Genomic DNA, 6000 nt, shown 5'->3' on the forward strand with positions numbered 1-6000 from the left:
TAGATTTTTGGTTACCTAGCAACAGGTCACAGGAATATGTACCATACAATGTACTGCTTGCTATTAGTATGTTTTATTTATTGTCTGTCTTTCTTATCAGATGGTCAGCATTAGGAGAATATATGTTCTGTTTCATTAAATGAGTACAGGGCCTAACACAGAGATTGGCACAGAGGCATTCACTTAATATACTTGGAAATAGGAGGGAAGGAAGGAAGGAAGGAAGGAAGGAAGGAAGGCAGGCTGTGACCAGAATTCCTTAACGTTTACTTTGAGACTGGAAAGAGGAAAGTTCATGGGTGTTTGGTGTGGTGGGTCCTGTACACATGTGGCTGCATCTGCATGTGTTCCTATGTGAGTTTAGAGCCTGCCTGTTGGTCTTGGTTGCCTGAGAAAGCAACCAGGGCTATGCACAGTGTCTCCTGCACTCACGTTTCAATCAATTGGGAACTGTAGACAGGCAGCGCTTAACCACCAGATGCCTTTAAGATGTCTGGGACTCAGGAAGGGGCTTTTCCTGTTGTAGGTCATTAGCACAGCTACAGGGATTAAGGTCCTTGGGAGCTCCTGACTGGCTGACCTCAAATTTCTTGGTTAGCCATCAGGGTACAAATGAGATTTGAGCTTGGGTACCAGAGGTCCTGACTCAAGTGTTATGGGTAGCAGATGGTGCGACCTGAAGTGGTCAGGAGAGAAGATTGTGGCATTTACAGCACTAAAGGAAAGAGTCAGTATCCCAGCCTCCAGCATCAGAGGCAGCAGCAAGACCAAGTGACAGGGACTCCTAGGTCCAAGGTCCTCTGTGGAAAGTGCCAGAATGTGTACTGGAGCATCCAGCATGTTTGTGGGTCTGGCTACAGATCTAGGAATCAACCTTAATGGCCTAGAGACCTTTTTCTTCTGTCAGGCCAGAGTCCCTGGTTATTCAATGGGGAGGAAACATCAGTGTCAGTGTAGATTTGGGGAAACACTTTACAAGCCAAACATGACCCAAGGGGTCTGCCCCCTGTATGTAGAGCCCTATCCTTATGCAGTAGTTGAGGGAGACCTTGGGGAGGTCCTGGCTAAGCAGGTAAAAGGGGAGCTTGGGGCTTCTGTCTTCAGCACTGTGGCCACACTGAGGCATTGTCACTCTGCTCTCAGTTTCTCACTGAACAACACTGGTGGAAGGGTGGGCAGAATGTAGAAAGTTACCACGCACACATGCTCAGGGGAAGCATGGCTGAAAAATGACTTTGGAAGAGCTGAAATGTGAACCTCAGGCTGCTTTCTGGCACACAGACTACAATGATCAAAAATCAAAACAAAAACAAACCGGCTAATGGGAAGAATCTGGTTTTCAGAGTTACCACATTATAAGATTGAGATGACCAGTTTTCCACAACAACAAAACACAAAGTATACAACGAAACAGGAAAATATGATTCATTGAAACAAACAAAGAAAACCTAGAAAACATCCCTGTGAAAGATCAGAATGTGGACTTACTAGAAGTAATTTATTTATTTTTAAAAATTGTTTTTAAAGTTTTTTTTTTTGAGAGAGAGAGAAACAGAGAGAAACAGAGTGTGAGCAGGGAGAGGCAGAGAGAGAGGGAGATACAGATCCGAAGCAAACTCCAGGCTCTGAGCTGTCAGCACAGAGCCCGACATGGGGCTCGAACCCACATACCATGAGATCATGACCTGAGCTGAAGTCAGATGCTTAATCGACTGAGCCACCCAGGTGTCCATAGACAAGTACTTTAAACCAACTGTCTGTAAGATGCTCAAAGAATTAAAGGAAATCACAAAAAATCAAGACATTGAGCTAAGAATAAAATAAAATATCAACAAAGAGATACAAAGCACGAAAAGAAACTGAAAGTCCAGTGCTGATATGTACAATAACTGTAATGAAAAATTTATGAGAGGTTTCAAGAGCAGATTACAGTAATCAGAACAAAGAATCACTGAGCATGAACATAGGACAATTGAAGTGATCACATCTGAGGAACCAAATGAAAAACACTAAAGACAAGTGAACAGAGCCTAGGGGAGCACTGAGACACCAGAAAGGGGACCCACATATGCATTGTGGGAGTCCCAGACAGAAGACAGAGAATAAAGTAAGAGAGATTATTTGAAGAAATAATGGCTGAAAACTTGGTCCAAATTGATGAAAGATGTAAATATAAACATCCAGGAAGAACAGTAAATTCCATTTAAGGTGAACGCAAAGACATCCACACCAAGACACATTATAATGAAACTGTTGAAAACCAAAGGCAAAGAAAGAGTCTTGAAAGCACTAAGAGAAAAGGGACTCATTGTATACAAGCATTCCTTTAAAAAATGGCAGGTTTGTCATCAGAAACCCTAGAGACCAGAAGGCAATGGGCTGATACGCTGTGTGCTGAAAGAAAAATATTCAATTAAGAATCCTATATCTGCAAAATGGGTCTTCAAAGTGAGCAAGCAATGATGACATTCGCTGGTCAACAAAGGCTGACAGAATTCATTTCCACCATAGTTTCCCTGCAAGGTCTGCAAAGGGAATCCTTCAGGATGAAAGGACACTGGACAGTCACTGAAGCTGTGTGAAGAAATACAGACCTCAGTGAAGGTAAATAAATGGGCAATTATAAACGTAGTATTAGTGTGACTTTGGTTTGTAACTCTAGTGTTTGTTGTCTACATGATTTTTTTTTAATTTTTTTTAACGTTTATTTATTTTTGAGACAGAGAGAGACAGAGCATGAACAGGGTAGGGGCAGAGAGAGAGGGAGACACAATCTGAAACAGGCTCCAGGCTCTGAGCTGTCAGCACAGAGCCCAACGCGGGGCTCGAACCCACGGACCATGAGATCATGACTTGAGCCTAAGTCGGACGCTTAACTGACCAAGCCATCCAGGCGCCCCTTGTCTACATGATTTAAATGACTGATACATGAAAGAAAAAGCCACTATTATCATACCTTTGAATTGTAACTCCACTTTTTGTTTTTGACTTGATTTGACAAATACACGAAAACAATTATTAGTCTGTTTTGGGACAGTGTACAAAGATGTAATTTTCTGACATCAATTACTGCAAGGGGATCAGATGGAGCTGTATAAAATGAGACTTTTGGTTTGTTATTGAAGATAAGCTTGTAGAAATACACATTAGAGGGCTATACTTTTAGGATGTGTAATGTGATCCCCATGGTAAACACAAAGAAAATGTCTATAGAGTAATATATGTAAAAGGAAATAAGAAGGAATTAAACCATTTCACTAAAAAATGAAACTAAACAAACACTAAAACAATAAATCCAGAAATGAGGAACAACATAATTATAAGGCATATAGAAAATAGCCAAATATCAGAGACATGTCCCTCCTTATCAGCAATTACTTTGAATCTAAATGAATTAAATGCTCCAATCAAAACCAGACGCTTGGCAGAACGGTAACAGAAAGATAATCTAACTCTATGTTGTCTAAAAGAGACTCACTTTATCCAAAAACACAAATAGTTTGACAGTGAAAAGAAGGAAAAGGTATCCCCTGCCCACAGTAACCAAGAGAGAACTGGAGTATTTCTTCTGATATCAGACCAAATAGACTTTAAATCAAAGAAATTTAGAAGGGACAAAAAAGAATAGTAAATATTAATAAAAGTTTTAATATAGCAGGAAGATATAACAATGATAAACTTCTAGAATTTAATAACAGATCAACAAACTATGTGAGCAAAACTTGATAGAAGGGAGAAGTAGGGATCAGCAATAGTAGCTAGAGAATTCACTCTCCCATTCTCAAAGCTGGATAGAGCACCCCGCAGAAGAAAAGTAGAGAAACACAGATCTGGAGCAACATAAACCAGCTAGATCTGACACACGTACCCAGCACTCCACCCACAAATAACAGAATACACGTTCTTCTCCAGCGCACATGGGACGTTGTCCAGGATACACCATATGTTAGACCACATACTAAGACTCAACAGTATTAAAAAGGAGCTATCAGACAAACTATCTTTTCCTACCACAATGGGATACAGTTAGAAATCAAAACCAAAAGGAAAACTGGAAAATTGACAAAGTGGAGGAAATCAAACACACTCTTAACCAATGGGCCCAAAGAAATCCCAAGTGAACTATTTAAAAAATATTTATATCGGTGACCAACTCCTTCCTTAGCAAGGGTTCTGCTTGCCCCCTCGGTTCTCTGTCCTCCTTCCTCCTGCCAGGAGAAATAGCCCTGTGTTTGGAGACTGAGGAGAAGCAGAGAAAGGACAGTAAGGGTGAAGAAAGACCTGGCTGCGTCTTGGGGGGCTTCTGTAGTGCCAGAAGGGGAGGTGGCAGAAAGTACAGGTGGTTCACACCTTGTGGAGGACAGTGCGTGGGCAGGGGCTCCCTTCCAGCTCTTTCTTCCTGACACCTCAGGTGCAGAAGAGTAATCTCTCCTTTAGTGAACTATGTGTCCTCTTCTGCTGTCTGCCTTCCCTGGGAAAATGGCTTCAAAATTAGCATTTTTGCCACCTGATCCAACTTACATGCTGATGTATGATGAATGTGGAAGCCTCTGGACTTTACATCAATCACAACCAGCAGACTGGCAGCACTCTTCCAGACAAAGAGATGCTATTAGAGTTTACTGACTAGAACCAATAAAGGCAGCAGAATTCCTGCATGTTTATGCTTGTTCACCCAATGTCAAGTACACTTTATTCTTCTCACATGAAAGTGCCGTTGATCTTGGTCAGATGAGCAGCTTTACATAGGACTGGGATCACGGAGTAATAGTCATATGTTCTCATAGGATTATTCTGGGATGGCGCAAGGTCTGGGAAACCAACAGAGAAGAACCTCTGTGCGGATATAGAAGCTGCTTGGCTTGCTCTTAGGACAAGATATGGATAACGCCCTGAAAATGTGATTCTATAATGGCCAAATTAGAGAGAGACAGTACCATTTGTGGATCTTGCAGTTTGGTGTAAGAGTGCTTGCATAATTCTTCATTCCCCTTTGACCTCCGCAATGCCAGTCGCTTTTCCTGATACCATGAAGACCTACTGTTTGGATGCATTCCCAAACATTGACAAAGTCTCTAAGATAACTTCTCCAGTATTAACAATTTACGGGACTGAAGGTGAAGTCAGTGACTTTTCACATGGCCTCACATTGTTTGAGTCTTCCCAAAGACCCGTGGATCCTCTGTGGGTAAAAGGGACGGTCACAATGATATGGAACATGAGGGACAGCACCTTGAAAGCTTGAAACAGTTTGGATCACAGGAACGGGTCAATTTGCAAATTAGTCTGTAAATTTGTATACTGGGTTTTCCTTTCTTGCTGTGCTGAATTCTTTGGTAAATAACATGAAGCCTGAAGGTTTTGTTTGCAAATCATGTGAGCTGCCTTCATAAATGTACCGGTAATGAATTGTAAACAGACTTAATGGAGGCTTTAATTACCAGAACTGGAAACTGGAAATAACAGTACCATGCAATCAGGTTATGTAATTTGTATTTTTTCTGTGAATTTTTTAAACATTAAAATAAGTACTGTGTAAGATTTTAATTCTATAAAACCAAGTGCTGTAAAATTATTGCCAGCTATTTTTGCATAGCAGAAACAAATTTATAAATATTTTTAAAACATCTCAGGGCACTGGGTGGCTCAATCAGTGAAGCATCTGACTTGATTTCAGCTCAGGTCATGATTTGTTTTGTGAATCCTAGCTCCACATCAGGCTCTGTGCTGACAGTGCAGAGCCTGCTTGTGATTCTCTCTCTCCCTCTCTCTCTGCCCCTCCCCTGCTCTCTCTCTCTCTCTCTCTCTCTCAAAAGAAATAAACTTAAAAAATATTTTGAAAACATCTCAATGTCCTAAGTCATCATCACCAGCTATACAAATATAATATTTAGTCAATAAAAAGGTGTATATCTAAAATAATTCAAGAACTCATAATAAGATTAACTGTGGTAGGGGCGCCTGGGTGGCTCAGTCGGTTGAGCGTCCGACTTCAGCTCA

General features: G+C 41.1%; 1 pseudogene; it reads left to right on the forward strand.

The window, feature by feature from the left end:
* The first annotated feature begins 985 nt into the window (after positions 1-985).
* LOC125166419 (alpha/beta hydrolase domain-containing protein 17B-like) lies at positions 986-5292 on the forward strand (annotated as a pseudogene).
* Positions 5293-6000: the final 708 nt, after the last annotated feature.

This window comes from Prionailurus viverrinus, chromosome B2 (genome assembly GCF_022837055.1).
Source record: "Prionailurus viverrinus isolate Anna chromosome B2, UM_Priviv_1.0, whole genome shotgun sequence".
Lineage (NCBI taxonomy): Eukaryota > Metazoa > Chordata > Mammalia > Carnivora > Felidae > Prionailurus > Prionailurus viverrinus.